The sequence below is a fragment of the Balaenoptera acutorostrata genome, chromosome 6, assembly GCF_949987535.1.
Source record: "Balaenoptera acutorostrata chromosome 6, mBalAcu1.1, whole genome shotgun sequence".
NCBI classification, from domain to species: Eukaryota; Metazoa; Chordata; class Mammalia; order Artiodactyla; family Balaenopteridae; genus Balaenoptera; species Balaenoptera acutorostrata.
Window position 1 is genome coordinate 26,989,764 of NC_080069.1, and position 23,699 is coordinate 27,013,462.

Sequence of the window (23,699 nt, forward strand, 5' to 3'; positions counted from 1 at the left end):
CTCTGTCCAAAACATACCCACGTTTTCTCCTCAACATTGAGGAATATCAAAGAAAAGGGAGAAATTGTAATAGAAGCAAGGTGGCATGCAGCTGTTAGCAGATGCACCTGAACGACCGTTACCAGTCAACTGTTAGCGCAAGACTACTAGCGCGGTGGTTAGAGGCCCCGCTGGGCCAACGGTCGGCCAGGTGGTGGTTGTTGTGGCAGAGAGCGTGGTAAGAGGTGGATCGCAGCCTTCTCCCCAGGGTCCTCCAGGCCAGGGGTTACCACGCCCTGGGCCTCTCAGCAGGAGGTTAGCAGAAGGCGAGCGATTGAAGCTTCATCTGCCGCTCCCCATTGCTTGCATTACTGTCTGAACTCTCCCCCAACCCGGTCCGTGGTAAAAGTGTCTTCTACGAAAGTAGTCCCTGGTGCCAAAAAGATTGGGGACCGCTGCTGTAGGCCCCCCAGCCTCTGGCTTGTGGGTGAGCTGGGGGGCCTGGGGAGAAGGCTGGGGGCTGTGTCCTGCAGAGTTTCAGAGCCCTTGCCACGGCCACCCACTGACCGGGCCCAGGCCTTGGGGCAATGCTAACCTCTCCCCTGTCCCTGCCTCTGCGACCTAGTGGCAGTAGCAGTCTGCATGGATTGTAGTCTGCAGGACCCGGCATACCCCCCCACCCCCATGTTTGGGTGGCCTGAAGAGCTGAGGGCCAGCTGGATCCTGGGTGCCTTGCTCCCTCAGTGATGACTTCTGGGTAGGGTCTGGGAACCTGACCCTGAAGGCACTACCAGCTGAGATCTGCCTCTTCATCTGGGCCTGGGCACTGGCGGGAGGACCCAGACTGAGTGCTGGATGAATGCTCAGGGACAGGATAACTGGCCTGAGCGGGGCCCCCTTCTTATGAGGAAGGACCTGGACGTCGGAGGGTGAAAGTTGGGCCTTAGGACCTTGCGCTTCCCTGTCAGAACAAAGAATAACATTTGTTTTGGTGGAGATTTACAGGAACATCATTACCTGACCTCAAGAACAAAGGATCTGGCACCAAAAATTTTGCCACAACTAATCACGCCCCTCCCTCATCTTTCCTGTAAATGGGATTTGCTGAAAGCTTTCGGGGAGTTTGGGCTTTTTAAGGCATGAGCCACTGTCTCCTTGCATGGCCCTGCAATAAACCTTTCTCTGTTCCAAACTCCAATGTTTTGGTATTGTTTGGCCTCGCTGTGTGTTGGGCATACGGGCTTGTGTTGGGTAACAAGATCATTGCCCATTTTCTCACAGGATTGTGGAATGGACATTGCTAGTCGGGGATTGTGATAGAGGTAAGGCAGGCACGTGGCTGTTAGCGAGCGGCTGTAAGCAGTCATGCTCAGCCATTGGTTGGCATCCCAGTGGGCCTCTCCCCCTCCTCTTCCTCTGTATAAAAGGAGCTGGAATTTAGAATGAGGGAAGTTGGTTCTTTGAGACACTAGTCTGCTATCTCGGTCTGTGAGCTTTCTGATGAAAGTCATTATTCTTTGCCCCAACCACTTGTCTCCCAGTGGTTGGGGCAAAGAATAATGTGCGGTGAGCAGAGTGAGCTTGGGCTCAGTATCATTAGGAGAGTTCCCAAGATGGCCAAGTGGATCAACCCTGAGCTCACTTCCTCTCATGGGCACACCACAATTACAACTACTTACACAAAAACTATTAATGAAAAGTACTGGAACTTACCAGAAAAGATCTAACCTAAAGATATATAGTAAGAACCACAATGAGACAGGTAGGGGAGTCATGATGTATTCAAGACCCCTACCAGAAGGTGGGTGACCCACAAACAGTAGAGAAATGACAATTACAGAGGTTCTTTCTAAGGATTGAGGGGTCTGAGCCCCATATTGGGCTCCCAGCCCAGGGGTCACATGCCAGGGAGATGAGACCCCAGAATGTTTGGCTTTGACGGCCAGCAGGGCTTACTTTTGGGGGTCCCAGAGGGCAGTGGGAAACAGACTTCATTTCTAAAGGGCACACACAAAGTCTCATATTCCAGGACCCAGAATAGAAACAGTAATTTGAAAGGAGGCTGGGTCAGACCTACTTGCTGATTTAAGAGTCTCCTGGAGAGGCAGGAGGCAACTGTAGCTCACTCTGGGAACATAGACACTGCTGGCAGCCATTTGTGGGAACTTGTATCACCTGGACACTGGTGCTGGCAAGTGCCATTTTGGAATCCTCCCTCTAGCTTATTAGCCTCAGGACCCAGCCTTGCCTTTGCTCACCAGCCAGTAGGCACCAGTACTGGGACACCTCAGGCCAGGCAACTAACTGGGCGGGGGGGGGACACAGCCCCACCCACAAACAAACAGGCTCTCCTAAGGCCCCCTGAGCTCACAGTGCCCGTGGACACATCCCTGCTCACTAGTGGGCCCAGGATCTGGCCTCAAACACCAGTGTGCAGACACTAGAGCTGGGACCACCCACCCTCAACCCAGGGCCCTGCAGCTAGAGTCCCTGGGACTCAGCTCTGCCCACCAGTAGGCCAGCACCAATTCTACCCACCAGTGAGTCTGCCCTAGCTTCAGGACAAACCTCACCCACTAGCAGGCAGACACCAGCTGCAGAACAATTGCCACTTTGCATCCTGCCATGGCAGGACCTAGCCCGCTCACCACCAGGCCAGTATCAGTCCTAGAAGTGGCTGGGTCCTAGCCTCATCCACCAGCAGGCCAACATAAGCTCTGGGACACCTGGGCCCTGCAGGCAGACCCTAGGACATAGCTTTGCCTGATAGTGGGCTGGCACTAGCCCTAAGACCTGGTTATACCCACCAGTGGGTGGGCAGCAGCCTTGGGATCTCTCCTGGAACCCAACTCTGCCCACCAGTGAACTGGAACTAGCTGTATGGCTCTCCAGGGTTTCTCAGCCAGCCACCTTGGGATCCGGCCCCACCAACTAGTGGATGGTAGGCTCTGCACAAGTCTGGGCCTGGCAACCAACCAGACCACCCATAGTTGTAGCAGGCTGATTACCCATAGTAATCAGCCTGCTACAACAGAAGGACCCATGCAACTCACATGGGGAGCACCCATAGAGTATATATTTCTGGTGACCAGAGGGCAATGTGCAGCTGGGATGCAGACATTTCTCCAAGGTTGGGAAATATATACAACCTACCACATACAAAGAAATATAAACAGCAAATTTGGCAAAATGAGGCAACAGAGGAACATGTTCCAAATTAAGGAACAAGATGAAACCCCACAAGAACTAAGTGAAGTGAAGATAGTAATCCACCTAGACTTCAAGGTAATGATCATAAAGATGATCAAAAAACTTGGGAGAAGAATGGATAAACTGTGAGAATAAGGAGTTAAAAAATCTAAAGAACAACCAGAGACGATGAGTACAATAACTGAAATGAAAAATACACTAGAAGGAATCAACAGTAGAGTAAATGATACGGAGGAACTGATCAGTGAGCTGGAAGGGAGAGTAGTGGAAATCACTGAGGCTGAACAGAAAAAAAAAAAAAAAGGAATGAAAAGAAACGAGAACAGTTTAAGAGACTACCGTGACAACATCAAACATTAATATTTGCGTTATAGGGTTCTCAGAAGGAGAAGAAAGAGAGAAAGGGGCTGAGAACATATCTGAAAACAGCATAACAGAAAACTTCCCTAACTTGGGAAAGGAAACAGACATCCAAGTCCAGGAAGCTCAGAAAGTCCCATACAGGATTAACCGAAAGAGGACATGGAAAAACTTAAAGAGAGAATATTACAATCAGCAAGGGAAAAGCAACACATAACATACCATAACTACCATAAGGCTATCAGCTGACTTTTCAGCAGAAATTCTACAGGCTAGAAGGGAGTGGCATGATGTATTTAAAGTGATGGAAGGAAAAATTATACAACCAAGAATACTCTACCCAGCAAGGCTCTCATTCAGATTTGATGGAGAGATCAGAAGGTTTACAGAAAAGCAAAAGCTAAGAGTTCAGCACCACCAAACCAGCTATACAAGAAATGTTAAAGGGACTTCTTCTAAGTGAAGAAGAAAAGGTCACAACTAGAAACATGAAATTTATGATAGGAAAAAGCTCATCTGTTAAGGCAAATATACAGTAAAGGTAGTAAATCAACCAATAAAACACTAGTAGGAATGTTAAAAGACAAAAGTAGTAAAACCATCTATAATATGCAGTTAAGGAATACACAAAATAAATAGATATAAAATATGTCAAAAATATTAATCATGAGGGGAGGAAGGTAAAAATGCATGGTTGTTAAAATGCATTTGAAATTAAGAGATCACCAACTTAATCGTGTGTATATTGCTATATATGTTTCATGGTAGCTGTAAACCAAAACCTACAATAGATACACACACACAAAAGAGGGAGGAATCCAAACATAACAATAAAGATAGTCCTCAAACCACAAGAGAAGAGAACAAGAGAGGAAGGGAACAAAAAAAGAAGTACAAAAACAAACCCAAATCAGTTAATAAGAAAATGTCAATAAGTGCATACACATCAATAATTACTTTAAATATGAATGGTCTAAATGCTCCAATCAAAAGACACAGAGTGGCTGAATGGATACAAAAACAAAACCCACATACATGCTGCCTACAAGAGACTCACTTCAGAGTGAAAGACACATACAGACTGAAAGTGAGGGATGAAAGAAGGTAGGTATTCCATGCAAATGGAAATGAAAAGAAAGGCAGGGTAGCAATACTTATATTGGACAACAAAGTCTTTAGAAGAAAGACTGTAACAAGAGACAAAGAACATTACATAACGATCAAGGAGTCAATCCAAAGAACACATGACAATTATGAATACATACGAACCAAACACAGGCAACCCAATTATATAAAGCAAATATTAGGAGGCATAAAGAAATTTACAGTAACACAATAACAGTAGGGCATTTTGACATCCCACATCTATCAATAGACATATCATCCAGACAGAAGATCAATAAGGAAGCACTGGCCTTAAATGACACATTAGACCAGATGGCCTTAGTAGATAAATACAGAACAGTCTATGCAAAAGCAGGAGGATACACATACTTTTCAAGTGCACATAAGTCAAGAGGATATCGAAAATATGAACAGACCAATTATCTGTAATGAAACTGAAGCAATAATAATAATAAAAAAACTCCCAACAAACTAAAGTCCAGGACCACATGGCTTTACAGGTGAATTCCACCAAGTATTTACAGAAGAGTTAAAACTTATCCTCTTCAAACTATTGCAGAATTTGTAGATGAAGGAACTTTTCTGAGCTAATTCTATGAAGCCAGCCAGCATCACCCTGATACCAAAACCAGAAAAGATATCACACAAGAAAGAAAATTACAGGCCAATATCACTGATGAACATAGATGACAAAATCTATTGTAGTCAAATATAGAGTTAAAAATTTAACAACTAACCTCTTTTAACTCATGCATTAAATCCAGTAATGTACACATGCTGTTTCTCTCTGCTTTCTATGCTGATAAGTTCTTTTCTGTTTTGCTGGTCCTGCTTATCTTGAGTCACAGGTGTGTAGGATCAAGCAGTCAGCAGAAAAAGAGTCAGAACATCTTGACCGGAGACAGACCACCACAATGGCCATGAATCATGGAAATGTCAAGAACAGCAGTGCCAGCTCATCAAGGCCTTGGTCATGTAGATCCCCACCCTGAAAATTCTCCTTAAATAGACCTGCCCTTTTTCAGAGAGAAGGATGGTAGTTTTCAAAATGTCATTCTGCTACCCTCCTCATTTGCTGACAAATTAATAAATGTCTCTTTCCTTTATACTCAAAACCTTGTCCTTGTTATTCTCATTAGGCATCGGGGACAAGGACCGAATTTTTGGTTATGCTATGATCAGGAACCTCTCCCTAACTCTTAAAGATATTGCAGAATCTGCTACTAAAGCAATAGCTGCACAACAAAACCCCCTAGGCTCCCTGGCCAAAGTTGTTCTTAATAATAGGTTAGCCCTTGATTATCTTTTAGCTGAGTAAGTACCTGTTTGTGCTATGGCCAACACCACTTGCTGCACTTGGATTGATGCTTCTGAGGAAGCTGCGAATTAGCTACAAACAAGCCAGTTACCTTAAGAAAGTGACTCCTTCAATGGGGTCTTTCTTTGACTTATTTGATTCTGATTGGTTTGAGTCTTAGAGACCATGGCTCCAAAGTGCACTGCAGACATTGGGAATTATCTTGCTTATAGTAACAGCAGTCTCCCTGGTGCACTGTATTCTCTCAAAAGCTTTAAAAGCATGTTTGTAGCCACTAACTGCCAAGCAAATAACCTCTCTAAAAATAGAATGTTGGAAAAGAAACAAAGAGAATGATCAATTTAAAGAATGTGAACCTGATGTTGTAACCTGCTGAATGCCACACAGAGACTGAGCAAAAACTGTGAGAACTACAGAGCAGTAGCTGGGAGTAGTGCTTATGCCTGTGTTTTTTATTACATCTCTCAGGTTGAGAGTCTGGTCAAAAGGTGGAAGTGTTAAAAACAAGACAATAGGATGAAAATGGAGTTGCTTATACTAAGCCCCATGTCACCAAACCAATACTTAATTACAGTTTTGGGTCTGCCAGAAATGAAATCTTAAACCAGTCAATCAGGAATTGCCTTATCAGCACTAGTTAAGTAAGCTGCCTGATAGACCCCTGCCATCTCCTAAAGGAAAATACCTTGCAATAACCAACATGCTTTTTTGTCTAGTATAACTTCCTTGTTCCCACCCTCTGCTGGCTATAAAAGTCTTTCATTGTGTACAGATCCTCAGAGCTCCTTTCTGTATGCTACATTGGATGCTGCCTGATTCAAATTGATTTTTGCTCAAACTCTTAAAACTGACAGTATGCCTCAGTTTATCTTTTAACGGGTAATATAACAGGCCTGACTGCTGTCCTTTACAAGACTTGCTTACAAGGCGGATATCTAGGAACTTGGATTTCAGAAAGTTTCTTGCCATTCTCGGAACTGATAAGAACGGTTTAATTGTGCCAAACTGTGCAAACAATGTGGTTTATAGCAAACACTTGCTTTATTCCTGGGAGTCTGGAATTTTGGTATCCACTAGGCAGAGGATGCCTACATGACTAAACCCCAGTAAAAACCCTGGGTGCTGAAGCTCTAGTGAGCTTCTCTGATAGACAGCATTTTATATCACAGCTCCTTGCTGGGGGAATTAAATGGGAAAAGGCTCTTGGACGCTTGCATCTGATTTGCTCTAAACTGTGCCCAATGTACCCCTTTTTCTTTGCTAATTTTGGTTTGTATCCTTTTGCTGTAATAAGTCATAGCCATGAGTATGGGTGTTAAATGCGTCTTCTAAGGCCTGCTAGCAAATAATCCAATTTGATGGTGGCCTCAGGGACCCTCAACACAGTTGGTGTGAAAAGTCACAGCCACTAAAATGACCCTGATTCAGTAAAATGTGGCAAAATCACTAATTGGAAAAAGAACAAAATGAAGTGGTGGCATATGACAAACCTTTGGTGCATAGGTTTTGCTGCTTTCTGTTGTCAGAGGTAAAAATTATTTATAAAATTTTAAAATGAGAGACCCAACTATAAGACAGTTGGTTCATCAAATCCATGGCAGGAGCAAGGTCAGAGACAGGGCTGAGGGTAGGGAGGGGAGAAAAGGAGAGGATACCTTTACAAATGTAAGTTTCCTTTGCAAAAGGGAAACTTATGCCCTGTTTTAAAGTTTTTCCTAATTCTGCAGTTTTTCAAAATAACAAGCTCAAAGTAATCTTTATGCCAAAGTAGTATAGCTTTGGGTGGCATGATCTGGTCCTCTTGCCACCAGAATCATGAGAAAATATAATTCTGCTGTTTAAGCCACCTAGTCTGTGATATTTTGCTTTCAGCCCAAGCAAACTAATATGGTAAGTAATAATTTTTGCTAAGGTTTTTCCCTCTTGGAGCCTCTAGGAAAAGGGAGACAACATAAAAAGAGGGGGAATCTCCACATGATAAAACAATTTTGAATTCTGAAAAAAGAGATTTTAGTTGCTAATAAGCTCTAGTAAAATCAGAGCTTAATGATTTCCTGACCTGATGTGCATATGTTTGAATGGTTCAAAAGATGTTCCTTTCTTCCAGGTATAGGGAGGGTACCTATCACCTGAGGGTTTTTTTGAACTGTTTCATGATGAGAAGGGCAGTGGAAGATAGAAGTAATGTTCCTGCTTGTGCTGTTTCCTCAGACTCCTTGAGCTTAAAATTTTCAATATGCCAAGGTGATATATTTTGGGGTAGTGTATGCTGAACCACATCAACACTAATTTTGTAACAATGATGACCATAAAAACCCAACATCCCAGCACCTGAGGAAGCATGGGAAATGAGGAAGGGCATTAATAATCATTTTCCAAAGGAAACAATAAGGAAATTGGAATGGTATATTAGAACATGTACACAGCATATCTATTTAACATGGGAAAAGGCAGATGTGAGAAAATTGAGGAATAAAAAAGGCAAAATACATATACAAAACTACCAAAATAGCATAGGTAGATCCTACCTTATTAGTAGTTACATTCAATGCAAATGGATTAAAACTCTTCAGTTAAAAGCCAAAGATTGACAGAATACATTTAAAATAAAACATGATCTAACTACATGCTCACTTCGAAAAACACAAAGACTGAATGTAAAAGGATGGAAAAAACTATATTATGCAAACGGTAGGCAAAAGAGAGCTAGAGTGTTTATATTAATCCTATCAAATAGGCCTTAAGACAAAAATTGTCACTACAAAAAAGAACATTTTAAAGGATAACAGAATCAATTCATCAGGAAGATGTAACAATTATAAATATATTTGCACCTAAAAACAGAGCCCCAAAATACATTAAGTGAAACCAATAGAATTTAAGGAAAAACTAGGTAATTCAATAATCATAGCTCACTTTCAATACTGTATGGCACAACTAGACAGGAGATTAACAAGGAAACAGAAGATGTGAATACTATAAACCAATTAAACTTAACAGATTTCTATAGCACACTCACTCAAAACTACAGAATACACATCTTTCTCAGGTACCTATGAGACATTCTTGAGGACAGATCACAGAACAAGTCTCAATCAATTTAAAAGAATAGCCATAATTGAGCTGTTTGTTTGTTTTGATACTGAGTTGTATGAGCTCTTTATATATGTTGGATATTAATCCCTTATTGGTCATATCATTTACAAATATTTTCTCCTATTCAGTAGGTTGTCTTTTCATTTGGTGGATGGTTTCTTTTGCTGTGCAAAATCTTTTACATTTAATTAGATCCCATTTGTTTACTTTTGGTTTTATTTACGTTGCTTTAGGAGGCAGATCCAAAAAGATGTTGCTATGATTTATGTCAAAGAGTGTTGTGCCTGTGTTTTCCTCTAAGAGTTTTAGAGTGTCCAGTCTTACATTTAGGACTTTAATCCATTTTGAATTATTTTTGTATATGGTGTTAGAGAATGTTCTAATTTCATTCTTTTATAACTAGCTGTCCAGTTTTCCTAGCACCACTTATTTTTTTTTTATTTTTTTTTAAAGCTTTTTTTTTTTTTTTTTAGAATTTTATAGCTACTTTTATTTTATTTATTTATTTTATTTTATTTTTTTGACTGTGTTGGGTCTTCGGTTCGTGCGAGGGCTTTCTCTAGTTGCGGCAAGTGGGGGCCACTCTTCATCGCGGTGCGGGGACCGCTCTTCATCGCGGTGCACGGGCCTTTCACCATCGCGGCCCCTCCCGTTGCGGGGCACAGGCTCCAGACGCGCAGGCTCAGTAGCTGTGGCTCACGGGCCCAGTTGCTCCGCGGCATGTGGGATCTTCCCAGACCAGGGCTTGAACCCGTGTCCCCTGCATTAGCAGGCAGATTCTCAACCACTGCGCCACCAGGGAAGCCCTAGCACCACTTATTGAAGAGACTTTTCTCCACTGTATATTCTTGCCTCCTTTGCCATAGATTAATTGACCATAAGTGCATGGGTTTATTTCTGGGCTCTATATTCTGTTCCATTGATCTATGTGTTTCTTTTTTGCCAGTGCCAAACTGTTTTGATTACCGTAGCTTTTACTGTAGCTTTGTAGAATAGTCTGAAGTCAGGGAAGGTGATTCTTCCAGCTCTGTTCTTCGTTCTCAAGATTGTTTGGCTTATTTGGAGTCTTTTCTATTTCCATACAAATATTAAAAATTATTTTTTCTAACCTGTGAAAAATGCCATTGGTATTTTGATAGGCATTGCATTGACTCTGCAGATTGCCTTGGGTAGTATGGTCATTTTAACAATACTGATTTTTCCAATCCAAGAACATGATATATCTTTCCATCTGTTTGTGTCGTCTTCAGTTACTTTCATTAGTGTCTTATAGTTTTCTGAGTACAGGTCTTTTACTTCTTTAGGTAGGTTTAGTCCTAGGTATTTCACTCTTTTTATTGCAAAGGTAAATGTTTCCTTAATTTATATTTCTGATAGTTTGTTGTTATTGTATAGAAATGCAACAGATTTCTTTATATTGATTTTGTATCCTGCAACTTTACTAAGTTCATTGGTGAGCTCTAGCAGTTTTCTGGTGGCGTCTTTAGGATTTTCTATGTATAGTATCATGTCATATGCAAACAGTGATGGTTGTACTTCTTCCTTTCCAATTTGTATTCCTTTTATTTCTTTTTCTTCTCTAATTTCTGTGACTAGGACTTCCAAAACTATGTTGACTAAAAGTGGCAAGAGTGGGCATCCTTGTCTTGTTCCTGATCTTAGAGGAAATGCTTTCAGCTTTTCACCATGAAGTATGATGTTAGCTGTGGGTATGTCATATATGGTCTTTATTATGCTGAGGTATGTTCCCTTAAAGCAACATGGATGGATTTGGAGGGCATTATGCTAAGTGAAATAAGTCAGAGAAAAACAAATACTATATGATATCACTTATATGTGGAATTAAAAAAAATAAACTAGTGAATATAAAAATAAACAGACTCACAGATATAGAGAACAAACTAGTAGTTACCTGTGGGGAGAAGTGGGAGGGACAACATAGGGGAAGGGGATTAAGATGTACAAACTGTTAGGTATAAAATAAGCTACAAAGATATATTGTACAACATGGGGAATATAGCCAATATTTTATATTAACTATAAGTGGAATATAATCTTTAAAAATTTTGAATCACTATGTTGCACACTTGTAACAAATAATATTGTAATAATAATATTTTATGTATTTAAATAACTATAGTTCAAAAACAAGAGTAGCCATAATACCAAGCATGTTTGCAATCACAACTGTAAAAAATTAAAAATCAATAACAGGATGATAATTGGGAAATTCACAAATATGTGGAAATAAAACAAAGAAGAAATCACAAGAGAAATTAAACAATACTTTGAGGTAAAAGAGAACAACAACAATTTAAAAAACAAAACTTATGGGATACAGCAAAAGCAGTGCTCAGTGGGAAATTTATAACTCTAAACACCTACATTTAAAAAGAAGATCTCAAATCAATATCCTATTCCATCTTAGGAAGCTAGAAACAAATGTAACTAAATTCAAGGCAACTGAAATTAAGGAAATAAAGATTAGAGTAAAATTAATGAAATAACGTATAAAAATATAACACGTTAAAAACAACACCAACAGTTGGTTCCTTGAAAAGATAAACAAACTGACAAGGTATTACCTAAATTGAACATGAAAAAGGAAATCTCATATTAAAAAATCAGACATGAAAGAGGGGACATTATGACCATTATGACCAAAGGAATGTTAGGGGAAAACTATAACCAACAATATGCCAACAAACTGGAAAATCCAAATGAAATAGACTTCCAGAAAAACACAAACTACCAAAAAGGACTGTAGAAGAAGTAGAATATCTGAATGGATCTATTAAAAGAAGAGAGACTGGGAGACTTTCAAGATGGTGGAGGAGTGAGACGTGAAGATCACCTTCCTCCCCACAAATACATCAGAAATACATCTACATGTAGAACAACTCCTACAGAACACCTACTGAATGCTGGCAGAAGACTTCAGACCTCCCAAAAGACAAGAAACTCCCTACATACCTGGGTAGGGCAAAAGAAAAAAGAAAAAACAGAGACAAAAGAATAGGGACAGGACCTGCACCTCTGGGAGGGAGCTGTGAAGGAGGAAAAGTTTCCACGCACTAGGAAGCCCCTTCACTGGTGGAGATAGGGGCTGGGCGGCGGGGGAAGGGAAGTTTCATAGCCACGGAGGAGAGCACAGCAACAGGGGTGCAGAGGGCAAAGCAGAGAGATTCCTGCACAGAGGATCGGTGCCGACCTGCACTCACCAGCCTGAGAGGCTGGTCTCCTCACCCGCCAGGGTGGGTGGGGGCTGGGAGCTGAGACTCGGGCTTCAGAGGTCAGACCCCAGGGAGAGGACTGGGGTTGGCTGCGTGAACACAGCCTGAAGGGGGCTAGTGTGCCACAGCTAGCCGGGAGGGAGCCCAGGAAAAAGTCTGGAACTGCCTAAGAGGCAAGAGACCATTGTTTCAGGGTGTGTGAGGAGAGGAGATTGAGAACACTGCCAAACGAGCTCCAGAGTTGGGCGCGAGCAGCGGCTATCAGCGTGGACACCAAGACGGGCATGAAACACTGAGGCTGCTCCTGCAGCCACCAAGATGCCTGTGTGCAGCTACAGGTCACTATCCACACCTCCCCTCCTAGGAGCCTGAGCAGCCTGCCACTACCAGGGGCCCGTGATCCAGGGACAACTTCCCCGGGAGAACACACAGTACGCCTCAGGCTGTTGCAATGTCATACTGGTCTCTGCTGCCACAGGCTCGCCCCACATTCCATACCCCTCTGCCCCCTGGCCTGAGTGAGCCAGAGCCCCCTAATCAGCTGCTACTTTAACCCTGTCCTGTCTGGGTGGGGAACAGATGCCCTCAGGTGACCTACATGCAGAGTCAGGGCCAAATCCAAAGCTGAACCCCAGGAGCTGTGCGAACAAAGAAGAGAAAGGAAAATTTCTCCCAGCAGCCTCAGGAGCAGCGGATTGTATCTCCACAATCAAGTTGATGTAAACGACATCTGTGGAATACCTGAATACACAACAAATCATCCCCAAATTGAGGCGGTGGACTTTGGGAGCAACTGTAGACTTGGGGTTTGCTTTCTGCATCTAATTTGTTCCTGGCTTTATGTTTATCTTAGTTTAGTATTTAGAGTTTATTATCATTGGTAGATTTGTTTACTGATTTGGTTGCTCTTTTCCTCCTTTTTTTTAATGTATAGATATATATATTTTTTCTTTTTCTCTTTTGGTGAGTGTGTATGTGTATGCTTCTTTGTGTGATTTTGTCTGTATAGCTTTGCTTTTATCATATGTCCTAGGGTCCCATCTGTCCGTTTTTTTTTTGTTTTTTTGGTTTTTTAGTATAGTTTTCAGCGCTTGTTATGATTGGTAGATTTGATTTTTGGTTTGGTTGCTCATTTCTTTCTTTCTTTTTTTTATTACGTTTTAATTTTTTTATTTTTAATAATATTTATTTTTTATTTTAATAACTTTAAAAATTTTTATTTTATTTTTCTTTCTTTCTTTTTTTGTCCCTTTTCTTCTGAGCCATGTAACTCACAGGGTCTTGGTGCTCCGGCCGGGTGTCAGGCCTGTGCCTCTGAGGTGGGAGAGCCGAGTTCAGGACATTGGTCCACCAGAGACCTCCTGGCTCCACATAATATCAAACAGTGAAAGCTCTCCCAGAGATCTCCATCTCGACGCTAAGACTCAGCTCCACTCAAAGACCAGCAAGCTACAGTGCTGGACACCGTATGCCAAACAACTAGCAAGACAGGAACACAACCCCACCCATTAGGAGAGAGGCTGCCTAAAATCATAATAAGGACATAGACATGCCAAAACAGACCACTGGACGTGGTCCTGCCCACCAGAAAGAACACAGGCACTAGTCCCCTCCACCAGGAATCCTACACAACCCACTGAAACAACCTTAGCCATTGCGGGCAGACACCAAAAACAATGGGAACTACGAACCTGCAGCCTGCGAAAAGGAGACACCAAACACAGAAAGTTAAGCAAAATGAGAACACAGAGAAGCACACAGCAGATGAAGGAGCAAGGTAAAAACCCACCAGACCAAACAAATGAGGAAATAGGCAGTCTACCTGAAAAAGATTTCAGAGTAATGATAGTAAGGATGATCCAAAATCTTGGAAATAGAATGTTGAAATTACAAGAAACGTTTAACAAGGACCTAGAAGAACTGAAGAGCAAACAAACAATGATGAACAACACAATAAATGAAATTAAATATTCTCTAGAAGGAATCAATAGCAGAGTAACTGAGGCAGAAGAACGGATAAGTGACCTGGAAGTTAAAATAGTGGAAATAACTACCGCAGAGCAGAATAAAGAAAAAAGAATGAAAAGAATTGAAGACAGTCTTAGAGACCTCTGGGACAACATTAAATGCACCAACATTTGAATTATGGGGGTCCCAGAAGAAGAAGAGAAAAAGAAAGGGACTGAGAAAATATTTGAAGAGATTATAGTTGAAAACTTCCCTCATATGGGAAAGGAAATAGTCAATCAAGTCCAGGAAGCACAGAGAGTCCCATACAGGATAAATCCAAGGAGAAACGCAGCAAGACACATATTAATCAAACTATCAAAAATTAAATACAAAGAAAAAAAATTAAAAGCAGAAAGGGAAAAACAACAAATAACATACAAGGGAATCCCCTAAGGTTAACAGCTGATCTTTCAGCAGAAACTCTGCAAGCCAGAAGGGAGTGGCAGGACATATTTAAAGTGATGAAAGGGAAAACCTACAGCCAAGATTACCCTACCCAGCAAGGATCTCATTCAAGTTCGACGGAGAAATTAAAACCTTTACAGGCAAGCAAAAGCTAAGCTAATTCAGCACCACCAAACCAGCTTTACAACCAATGGTAAAGGAACTTCTCTAGGCAGGAAACACAAGAGAAGGAAAAGACCTATGATAACAAACCCAAAACAATTAAGAAAGTGGTAAGAGGGACATACATATTGATAATTACCTTAAATGTAAATGGATTAAATGCTCCCACCAAAAGACATAGACTGGCTGCATGGATACAAACACAAGACCCATACATATGATGTCTACAAGAGACCCACTTCAGACCTAGGGACACATACAGACTGAAAGTGAGGGGGTGGAAAAAGATATCTTTCTCCTCACAATAGGGTCACCTTATTTTTGATAAAGGAGGCAAGAATATACAATAGGGAAAAGACAGCCTCTTCAATAAGTGGTGCTGGGAAGACTGGACAGCTACAGGTAAAAGAATGAAATTAGAACACTCCCTAACCATATACAAAAATAAACTCAAAATGGATTAAAGACCTAAATGTAAGGCCAGAAAGTATAAAAGTCTTAGAGGAAAACATAGGCAGAACACTCTTTGACATGAATCCCAGCAAGATCCTTTTTGACCCATCTCCTTGAGTAATGGAAATAAAAACAAAAATAAACAAATGGGACCTTATTAAACTAAAAGCTTTTGCACAGCAAAGGAAACCGTAAACAAGACAAAAAGACAACCCTCAGAACAGAAGAAAATATTTGCAAATGAAGCAACTGGCAAAGGATTAATCTCCAAAATATACAAGCAGCTCACGCAGCTCAGTATCAGAAAAACCAACAACCCAATCCAAAAATGGGCAGAAGACCTAAATAGACATTTCTCCAAAGAAGATATACAGATTGCCCACAGACACATGAAAGAATGCTGAACATCACTAATCATTGGAGAGATGCAAATCAACACTACAATGAGGTATCACCTCACACCAGTGAGAATGGCCATCATCAAAAAATCTGTAAACAATAAATGCTGGAGAGGGTGTGGAGAAAAGGGAACTCTCTTGCACTGTTGGTGGGAATGTAAATTGATACAGCCACTATGGAGAACAGTATGAAGGTTCCTTAAAAAACTAATAATAGAACTACCATATGACCTAGCAATCCCACTACGGTGCATATACCCTGAGAAAACCATAATTCAAAAATAGTCATGTACCACAATGTTCATTGCAGCTCTATTTACAATAACCAGGACATGGAAGCAACCTAAGTGTCCATCAACAAATGAATGGATAAAGAAGATGTGGCACATATATACAATGGAATATTACTCAGCCATAAAAAGAAATGAAATTGAATTATTTGTAGTGAGGTGGTTGGACCTATAGTCTGTCATACAGAGTGAAGCAAGTCAGAAAGAGAAGAGCAAATACTGTATGCTAGCACACATATACGGAATCTAAAAAAAACACAAAACAAAAAATTGTTCTGAGGAATCTAGGACCAGGACAGGAATAAAAGTGTAGCCGTAGAGAATGGAATTGAGGACACGGGGAGGGGGAAGGGTAAGGTGGGACGAAGTGAGAGAGTGGCATGGACATATATACACTGCCAAATGTAAAATAGATAGCTGGTGGGAAGCAGCCACATAACACAGGGAGATCAGCTCGGTGTTTTGTGACCACATATGGGAGTGCGATAGGGATGGTGGAAGGGAGATGCAAGAGGGAGAGGATATGGGGATATATGTATACATATAGCTGATTCACTTTGTTATACAGCAGAAACTAACACAACATTGTAAAGCAGTTATACTCCAATAAAGATGTTAAAAAAAAAGTAACTTTTTAGCAAACAGCATTGACAAGAACAATGAGTCTGCTTATAATGAGGCTTTTAATGAAGATGTTAACACCCCCTCCCCACCACTGTGCTTCTGATGTCTGAGAATCTGCCCAAATCAGAAGAGCCAAAGCGCAGCACTGGGCTGTTTCTCACCCTGTTAGCAAGGCTTGCTGTTTTCTCCACAACACTAGGCCAGACTTTTAGAATCATTCTAAGAGTTTGGTGATGAGCACATTTCATCATGCAGTGGGATGTCCTGTGTTGGCCTGTATTGTCTTTGGTTTGTTCTTACAGATGTGTCCAGTTGCTAGGAGCCATGTGAAGACTGGACAAACTTTTGTTATTGTGCAGCTTCACAGCTCATTTCATCTCAATCATCTGCTTGAGCATCCTGTAGACAGCAGGAGCCAGCAGCAACCTCAGGTACCACTTATGCCCCAATTCTCTTATGTGACACATGAGGAAGCTTAGATGTACCCAAGGTCTAGCACCCAGGTGGTGGGAGAGCCTGAAGGAGAGTCTAGCCCCCTGACCTGCGTACCACATGCACCCCTACCCTCAGCCATTTCCTCAAAGCCTCATTACCCTAGCATTCCATACATGATGCCTCTCTTTTCTTGGGCATTCTGGGAAGCTCCTGTGTAAGATTGATGGAGTACATGTATGTGGGCCCTGCATTGGCCTAAGGGTTCTGATGAAATTGGCTCTGACCATGGCCTGATTTACATCATCAGACCTCATGTCCCTAATGAGCAGTATTTGGGGTTGTGTGGACACACTGATTTTACAGCCCTTTTGCTGCCTCTCTGTGTTCTCTACAGCAGAATGCTTATCTACAGAGCCCCAGGCTAATAGTTGGTAGTCAGAGTTCTGGGCTGAAAGTTAGCAACATCCTATAATGTCAGATGCCATTATTTTTAAAATGCACAAGACCTTCTCTAATTGCAGATGGAACTCAAACTTTCTGGACCTCTGTGAAAAGTAGGCTCAAGCTTAGGACATAACTGACTCCTGTTTTGCATAGTTATTTACTTGGAAAGACAAGCAAGTTTTCCGAAGGCATTAGAAATAGAATTACCCTTAACTGTTGGAAATTATGTTTTTGATTTCATTTTGCCTAGAACATTTCAGTCATCCATGTACTCAGCTCAGCTTTTATGGAAGCAATTTGCAGTTGTGAAACAGATTGTCCAGAAGAGGGGGCCAAAAACTCAAAAGATGCAAAAAGATTCATTGAAACAATATTTAAAAGAATAGAAGGGTCCTTTGTGAAGCCCAGAGCTCTTTCATCTGCCCTGTGCAGCTTCCTTGTGGTGAAAGAAACTACAGTTCCACTGAGGGGGCTGAATGGTGTGCTGGCCTCCAAAAAGAGTGCAGAGTTGTTTTGGAAAGAGACCTGCTGGCAGCTGAACAAGTGCACTTGCCCGTGAACCTCACACTAAGAACAACAGTAGATGTAATTTTGTACAGCTTACCCTTAAGTGGAATTTTGGAGGTAGGATTATGTTCACTGACAGATTATAGCTTTAGAGAAATTTTTACATTAATTTTGGTTAGAATTTGTATTGACAGCAGCTTCTAACATTTTAATTATGTACTTTTTCTGCTCCTAGGACTCTCAAGCAAGGAGCTTGTATCTGTGCCCACATAAAGATGCACTGACATCATAACAATTTAAAAGATAACCCATGGTGACTAGATTGTCAAAAAAGAATCTATTTTTAGGGGAAATAAGAATCTCACGATTTAACTAACTTTAATTTTGGTGTATTCTCTGAGAATTTCCGAATTATAGCACATTTATTCCTTATAAATAAATTTATTGATTTTCTGTCTATGTTTGTATAGCCACAGCTTCAAATGATTACTCTGCAAAATGGAAAACAGTTCTTGGGTTTCTCTTTACCTTGTAAAATCAAACTTTGAGGAACTTATTTTTACAGATTCCTCAGGCTTTTACATTTTATTTTAATCTATCCATTTTAGACCAGAGACAGGTTGAATGCATTTTAATTAAGAAAATGTTTTCTAGAATAAGAATTACCAGTATTTATTTAGTGCTCTCTATGTTCCAGACACAATCTGTGGTCTCTAATCTTCAGAACAAGTCTAAGACAGCCTTATTAACCCATTAACCTCATTTTCCCCATTTACCCACCTCATACACGTATAACCTGAATGTAAGTAATGTCTACTGATGAACCCCAAAGCCCATGCCTGTAACCACCATGTGCATGTTTAAATTATTTGAGAAAGCTGTGGTTATAAATCTTCAGATAATTTAAAACAAATTATAATTTAAACATTTTCTATTGATTTACCTTTCAATTGTTTAGATATTCCAGAGGAGGAGTATATCTGACACCCACTCCCATTTCACAGGAAACCACAGTTCTTGGCACAGAAGCTTTAAATTGGATAAATTGATACCCTACCTTGTGTCAGCAGTTTTCCCTCTAGATTTAATAAGTAGAGACATGAGACTGTTGCCGTGTGCCCTCGCACGTGCCAGGCTCTGAACGTCACACACATGGTCACTGGTATTGGTATTTTCTAACAAGTAACCAAATCTATGGAGGTAACACAAGTGTATTTCTTGCACCTATTTCAGACTGTAACCATTGAAGTGGCCAAGTTACTTGACATTCCTGGTACTTCTTTTCCAAAGGGTCACTCATGGATCTGGGCTCTTTATGTAAAGAAAAATAATACATATAATTTCCCCTCTTTCTGACTGCTGTCTTACAGTCTCAGCCAATGAAAACCAGTGTGCAAGCCATTGCAAACTTGGCCTGAGTATAAATGTAGCTCATTGCGATTGTTCTCTGCTCCTGAGCCCCCCATGGCTGTTTCTGATGTTGAAAGTGTTCTCTAATGTGTGATGTTTACTCCACGCTAACCTTCCTTTTTGCAATGCATTTGTGTTCTGAAGAACAGTTGACACCTGTAAGGGCTGACAGAAGTGCCACAAAGGAAGTATTGGGGGATTTGATAGGGTATGAAGATCAACAGGCATTTAGGGACTGGTACCTGGGAGGACTGGGCAGCATGTTTTGGACTAGGACCAGGAAGACACTAGGATAGGAAGCATGGTGTGATTCCAGAGGATCTGAGAGTTTGGAATAGCCATCGTCAACATCCCTAGGGGAGTCATGCTCTAACACTGGGACTGAGCTAGTTAGCATATCTCACTCAAGTAGACATCCCCATATGCTAAAAGTGGTTTGCTGTGTATATTGTGTGCACCATCTAACATAGCTTCAGACACAGGGGACAGAAAGTTCTGGTAAAACAGTGGTAGTGAGTGGTCATCACCCATGTTATAGTGATCCTGGAAAGTCATCTGTCCTGTCACTGTGGAGAATAGAATGAACAAATTAACTCCTCCAATAGGGCTGGGCTTGTGATGGGCAAAATGTGTAGAATTGACAGTTTGGGGACAGCCTTTTCTTTGTCCAGTGTCTCTTCCTCAAGCTGAAGGATGAATGAGATTTGTTGGGTGCCAATGGCCACTGCTCTTCAGCGTAAAGTGTGGTATTCCTTCTCCTCAAAATGGGCTTGTCTTTTGCATTCTGTCACAGAAGATTGCATTGGTCACTCAATGTTAGTTCTTAGAGATTTAATGATAGTTCCAAAATAATTATAGCAGGTGACAGCTGTTGTCTGATGCACTGTCACTGGCCGATCTGCTTGCCAGATACTTATGAGTCTCAGATGATGGTTGCCTGACTCTCCAGATTTAATTACTGGGTTGTTTTGGATTTGTCTGTGTTCTGGGGTGTGTGTAGGCATGTGTGCTGCCTGGCGAATCTGAGTGGTCCTCACTGTGGCTACTGTATACTTGAGCCTGATTCAGAGCAGAGCCAGGGAGGCTAGAGGGCTGTCAGGGGAAGGGCTCCAAAGTGGCACGGGCATGGTTTTCTGGTCAGTAATTATAGAGAATCACAGTTAGTAACTATTTTTTTTTTCCGGTGTCTTTGCCTAAAAACAAGTTTCGCATTTTGCATTTATTATTATTATTTTTAAATCCAAGCTGCTCCAGGACTCTTACCTTAGGTAGCTTCTCCAATTTTTATCAATTTGTATTTAGGTAGAAGTCGCTTAGCAAAAAAAGCACTGCCCAGTGCAGCGCTTATATTTAAGAAAAGTTGAGAACTTGCCTAGAATACTGTTTACTTTCCTCCTCTTTTCTTCTTACCCTGTGGGAGTCAGTTTCCATGTCCAAAGTGTTTTGCTTTAAATTCTTTTATGTTTTTAAATTGTGTGAGTTTTTTTTTTCTTTTGGTCAGTGAAATTCGAATTATTTCCCTAATGCTTACTTCATATTTAAAACATACTGTTTCAGGTGGTAAGTGTGAAGTTTTGTTCTTAGCCTGCGCACACTGTTCAATACATTCTGAATCATTTTCTTTATAAAGTGAGACTGGGTCAGTTTCTGTCACGGAACCAGAGTGAGAGTCTTCTATTCTGGCAATTGCTTGTCGTTCCACAAGTTAGCCTCAGACCCCATTCTTTGGAAATCACAGCATTTCCTTCTCAGGAACCTTCTCCTTCTCGTACACCTGGCCGGCTCCTGCTCCCCCTTTCATGTCTCAGCACAGGCATCACCTCCCCTGGGAAGCCCTCCCTGCCTCCACCCAGTGCTTGGCTCCTTCTCACCCCTCTGTCTCTCACTCTGGCACACATCCCATCGTCCCAGTCACTTTGACCCAGGCCTGACTCTGTGGCTCTCTCCAGGTGATGTGGCCCCAGGGGACAAAGCTTTGTCCTTCTGTCCTCCTGCCCAGTCCAGGGCCCAGCACACAATAGAGAACCGTTGTCTTGGAACGAGTGGGCTGAGTGATGGAGAGGAGGTCTTGAGAGATTTCTGGTACCCAGAGAAATCTCACTCCTTGGCCAGGCTCAGACTTGCTTTGTGCCTTCCCCAGGGTGTGGTGTTTGATTCTCTCAGCCACATTCTCCTCAGCCTAGCCTTCAAAACTCTCTTTCATCTCAACTACCATGCCTACTTCTCATGCATCCTCTATTCCAACCAGGCCATTTTCCTCACTATTACATGAACAAGATATATTTTCGCTTTCCTCCAGGTCTTTGCATATGTTGTTCCTTTTCACAGGAAGTCAATCCTTTTCTCCGATGGCAAACCATTTTTTAAAGACTTCTGAAGTTTAGAATACATTTATATTTACAGAAAAGTTACAAAGATAGTACCAAGTATAGCCATATACCCTTCATTCAGTTTCTCCTAATGTTAGTGACCAGAGTCCATTTTTGCCAAAATTAAGACAATAATAATACAACACTGTTAACTAAAATGTGGACTTTATTCGAATTCCATCAGTTTTTCCACTAGTGCACTTTTCTGTTCTCGTTTGCAATCCAGCATAGAACATCGCATTTAGTTGTCATATAACTCCTTTGTTTCCTCTGATCTGTGGCAGTTTCTCACTGCTGATGACCTTGAGAAGTACTGGTCAGGTATGCTATAGAGATTCCCTTAATTCGGGTTTGTTTTATGTTTTCTCGTGATTGGACCGAGGTTATACATTTTGGGGAAGACTACTACACATGTAAAGGACCCTGTATATTGCATCATCTTAGGGGGTACATGATAATAAGATGTCACTGGTGATGTTTTCCTTGATCACCTGGCCAGAGTAGTGTTTTCCAGGTTTATCCATGGTAAAGTTTTTTTTTTTTTCCTCCTTCTGTTTTGTTCCATTCTGTTCTTTGGGAGCAAGTTGCTAAATCAGCTTATACTCAAGGAGGGGGGAGGTGGTGGTGGGAGGAATTAAGCATCACCTCCCAGAGGAGGTAGAATGCATACTTTGTAATATTGTTCTGTTCTTCTCATTTCATTCCTGTATAGTTTTCGATGATTTCTTAGTGGTTACCATTAACATACATATTTATGTTACAATTAACATACTATACTTATAACAATCTAATTTGAAGTGATGTCAATTTAGCTTCAATACGATACAAAATCTCTGAACCTATATAAATAGTTGTGTCTCCTCCTTTATGAAGTTATTGTCTAAAATTACATTTTTATACATTGTGTACTGATTAAGACAGATGTATAATTATTGTTTTATGCATTTAAAAATCATATAGGAAATAAAATGAAGAGTTATAAACCAAAAATATAATAAAATTGACATTTCTATTTACCTATGTCATTACTTCACCAGAGTTCTTTATTTCTTTGTATGGTCTTAAGTTACTGTCCAGTGTCTTTTCATTTCAGCCTGAAGAACTCCCTTTAGCATTTCTTGTAGGGAGGTGAGCAAACAGCAATGCCCCCAGCATTTGTTTGTGTAGGAATGTTTTAATTTCTTCTTCATTTTTGAAGGACAGTTTTGTCAGATATAGCGTTTTTGGTTGACAAGGCTCTCAGAGGACAGTCCCAACATTGGGGGATAAAGTCAGAATTGGAATGATCTGAAATCAGCAATAGACCATCTCTAAAAAGAAAGGACCCAAGAGAGGTTTTATAGATGAGTTGTTGAGTAGTTTCCCTAGTATCTGCCCAGGACTTTTCAGAATGCTGCCAAGTCCAATCAAAGACCAGGGAGTATCTTCCTGGGAGACATACACATTCATTCTATCACTTAGCTCTTCCTTTCTACTACTACTCTTGCTACCACCTTTTTAAGTTGCCCCTTTAAATTACATTAAATTTTCATTTCATTTCCTTTCAGTTCATTGTAATTTTTGATTCATTATGTGGTTGGTTACTGTAAACCTTTGGCTGCTCTCCAGGGTTCTGACAAAGTTGATTCTGACAGTTTTTCTTGGTTGTTTTATGTTTCTGTGGAGGGATGGGCCCTTAAAGCTAACTCCACCATTTTCACAGATATCCTCATGTGTTTTGTTCCTCTGCTATTATGTGCATACAGATTTAGGATTATTTTGTGTCTTCTTGGAAAACTGACCTCTTTATCCCTGATTATCTTTGTTCTGGACTCTACTTTGTTTCAAACTAATATGTCTACACCAGCTTTCTTTTTATCAGTGTTCTCATG

The 23,699-nt window shown here is 41.1% G+C and overlaps 1 protein-coding gene and 2 long non-coding RNA genes across 3 annotated transcripts in view; all 3 read left to right on the forward strand.

Annotated features, from left to right (window-relative positions):
- Positions 1 to 23,699, forward strand: part of LOC130708403 (serine palmitoyltransferase 1-like) — a 243,524-nt gene that overhangs the window by 103,215 nt on the left and 116,610 nt on the right. The gene's annotated exons all lie outside the window — the stretch shown is intronic.
- The window catches only part of LOC130708374 (uncharacterized), a 118,831-nt gene that overhangs the window by 25,271 nt on the left and 69,861 nt on the right, over positions 1 to 23,699 (forward strand). The window lies entirely within an intron of this gene.
- On the forward strand, positions 16,995 to 19,393 carry LOC130708376 (uncharacterized). Its single transcript, XR_009008593.1, has 3 exons — positions 16,995 to 17,094; positions 17,793 to 18,166; positions 18,285 to 19,393. It is a non-coding gene; the product is annotated as an uncharacterized LOC130708376 (long non-coding RNA).